General features: G+C 33.1%; 1 pseudogene; it reads left to right on the top strand.

Annotated features, from left to right (window-relative positions):
• Window positions 1-934: 934 nt before the first annotated feature.
• Window positions 935-3,013, top strand: LOC149577693 (cullin-1 pseudogene; annotated as a pseudogene).
• Window positions 3,014-3,659: the final 646 nt, after the last annotated feature.

The raw sequence follows: 3,659 nt of genomic DNA, 5'->3' as shown, positions 1-3,659 counted from the left end.
TTTGTCAATGTATGAATAATATGTGTTAGCCATGTTTCCAAGCACCCATAAATCAACACAACCAATAGATGAAGAGATTCCAAGTTACAAACCAAAATAGGCAACAATTCTAAGAATTATAATTCTTTCTAATCAAGAAACACATGTGAAAATATCACAAAAAATTGTATGGAGAAGCAATTTTAATGAAAAAGATCTGTGACTAAAGAGATCTTGAACTTCTACCGATCAAGGTTAAGAGTGTAGGTTGTTTTACTTCATTTAGTAGGCATGAGATCACTTGGGCCAATGTTCCTTCATCCTATGTGCTTATAGGTGGTTACCTAATTCCTCATTTTAAATATTTTTTGATATAAGATGTTTCTAATTTGTAATTCATCATCAAAGGCTATTAGATATATTTATAGGGTGGCTACTAAATTTCTCCATTCTACCTCCTTCAATTTAACAACATTTTAGAAATATATCATTACATCACTTACAATTAAGTGGTCACTTGATTCCTCAACTCCAGCTTCTTTAATCTAACAACATTCTATAAATAAAACATTATTTCACATGTAATTCATCATAAAAGACTACTTAGAACAAAATACTTCAGAAAATAACGAACAAAATAATGGGCACAAGAATATAGATATGATGCTCCTTACTACTTAGAACAAAATACTTCAGAAAATAACGAACAAAATAATGGGCACAAGAATATAGATATGATGCTCCTTTATAACCATGAAGATCATTCGTAGAAATAGTATACAAGGACCATGAGATTAATTTCAAGGAACGAGTTTAGTTATATGTAAACATAATAAAGCCCCTTCCAAACGTCACTCCATGCCTTATGGGTCAATTTATAGGAGTGCCTTTGGCTGAAAAATCACAATCTACTTTGGTTTTTATTAGAAAGTGAGCTTTAAATTCAGCTGTAAAGATGGAAAAATTGGCTTCATTACAAAATGCAATTGAAAAAGTGAAGAAAATCCTTGAAGGCAAGATCCCATACACTTATGAGGAATATGCAAATATTTATACTCAAGTCTACAAAGTGTCCTCGTCTTTGATTCGGGATGAGTATAGGAAAACTTTACAAGATCATATCAATTCAATAGTTGTACCCTCACTGAGGGGAATAGAAGATGAGTTTCTTTTGAGAGAACTTGGAAAACAATGGGAATATTACAAACGAATGGTTTACACGCTATTGCACAATGTATTTTTCAAATTACATAGTTGGCATAATATGATCTTATTGAACCCTAACGAAGTTGCTCTTACATACTTTCGTGAAATGGTCTATAATGACGTTTTGCACAATGATGTGAAGGCTGCTGTGATGGTTCAAATTAGTAAAATAAGGGAAAATGAGAGTGTTCTTGATGGGACAGTATTGAAGAGTGTTATATGTATGGTGTGGGATATTGGAATGGACTATTATAAGGATTTAGAGTATGATATTTTTGAAAGTACCAAGATATACTATTCCACAAGGACTGATTCATGGATATGTGATTGTTCTTGTCCAGATTACTTGAAGAAGGTTGTTGGGTATATAAGGTTTGAGATGGAAACAATTGGAAAGTATTGTGTGCCTGAGAGTAGAAAAACTAGTTATGTAGAAATGGTAGAAAATGAACTTCTTTCCAAGTATGAAAGCCAACTTTTGAAGGAAGATTCAGATGGTCATCATCCATTGTTGAAAAATGACAAGATGGATGATCTTTCACAATTGTTTCAGTTGTTTTCTGAAATAGATAAAGGGATTCAACTAATAGCCAAGATATTTCAACAATTTATTACTAGGAATGTTAGATATTTGGTTAAACATGAAGGACAAATGGTGGTGGAGTCAATGAAGACAAATAATGAAAAAGTGATCACTAATGGAAAAGATCAATTTGTGAGGAGTATTATCCAATTGCATCAGAAATACTTGCAATGTGTGGAGGAGAGTTTTATGAATCATTATATTTTCAAAAATGCACTCACGGCTACTTTTCAGAGCTTTTGCAATGAACAAGTTGCAGGAAGTAGTATTTGGGAATTGTTGGTTATATTTTGTGACAATATTTTGAGAAATAGAAACATGACAGATTCAGATGTCGAAGATGACCTTGAAAAAGTTTCAAAGATCCTTCCATATATAAATGATAAAGACACGGTTGCAGAGTTTTATAGGAAGAAGATGGCAGATAGGCTTTTGTTCCATAGAAGCTCAAATACTGATTATGAAAAAACCATGTTAGCCAAGTTGAACTTTCAGTTAGGAGGACAATTTACATCTAAAATTGATGGCATGGTTAATGATTCGGCATTGACAATGAAAACCCAATCAGATTTTGATGACTACCTCAGTCATAATCCAATTCATCTTCCTACTGAAATAGAATTCTCTGTAACAGTTTTGACATCTGGATTTTGGCCAAGCTACAAATCACCTGATTCACTTGTTCTTCCTATTGAAATGACAAGACATTTGAAGTCATTCGAAGAGTTCTATAGTAGTCAAAACATGAACAGAAAGCTAACATGGAAACATTCTCTTGGAACATGTGTTATTGTTGGAAGATTTGATCAAGGTAAAATTCAAATAGTTGGAACAACTTGCCATGCAAGTGCACTATTGTTGTTCAATTCAGCAGAGAGACTAAGTTTTTCACAAGTTAAATCTCAGTTGAATTTGGAAACAGAAGATACAATAGCATTGCTGAATTCCATTGCATGTTCAAAATATAAAATTCTGAGTAAAGTTCTTGATACACAATCTGTGATAGGAACAGATTATTTTGAATTCAATCCAAAATTTTCTAATAAAAAGGGGAAGATCAGACTTCCGACACCCAAAGCCAATGTAAAAGAAAATGATAGGAAGGTTGTGTTTCGAGATAGACGTCCTATAATTGATGCCTCTATTGTAAGAATTATGAAGAGGAAAGAAAAAATAACTCATAAGGAGTTAGTGATGCAATGCATTGAGGAGGTTAAAGACATGTTCAAACCAGATATCTGTTAGGTGGGCAGAGGCACAGTAAAATATGAAATGCAATAAATGTGCTATGGCATAATATTTGATTATCTTTTTCTTGATTGATTAAAAATGAATACACAGCACTCCTTTTATAGGCAAGTTTACATTCTCTAGAAATCTCTGACATTTGCCGACAAGACAATAATCTACAAGATTCTGGAAACTACTATAGCGGACAACCTAAACCTAACCTAAACCTAAACTTCTAGAAACATTTAATGACGGGTTAGAGTAGAAATTATTATTTCTAATACTCCCCCCTAATTTCTACAAAACTTCTTTAATATTTACAACTCTCAGAGCCTCCTTCAAAATTTCAAATTGTACTTGTGGTAAGGCCTTGGTGAAGATATCTGCAAGTTGCTCCTCTGATCTGCAATGTTGTAGATTAATTTCTCTCCTATTAACCAGCTCTCTAATGAAGTGATACCTTGTGTCAATGTGCTTTGTCCTCTTGTGAAACATATGGTTCTTTGAAAGTGCAATAGCAGACTTATTATCACAATAGATTGTAGTAGGTCCATCTTGAGCTTATATTAAGTCTTTCAAAATCCTTCACATCCATACTACTTGACATGTTGTTGTTGTTCCTGCTACATACTCTGCTTCAGCTGATGAGATAGTTACTACA

Source organism: Cupressus sempervirens, chromosome 1, assembly GCF_028749045.1.
Source record: "Cupressus sempervirens isolate cs-2001-9-10 chromosome 1, ASM2874904v1, whole genome shotgun sequence".
NCBI classification, from domain to species: Eukaryota; Viridiplantae; Streptophyta; class Pinopsida; order Cupressales; family Cupressaceae; genus Cupressus; species Cupressus sempervirens.
Note: the sequence above shows the minus strand (reverse complement) of the source record. Positions and strands in the feature narration are given on the sequence as shown.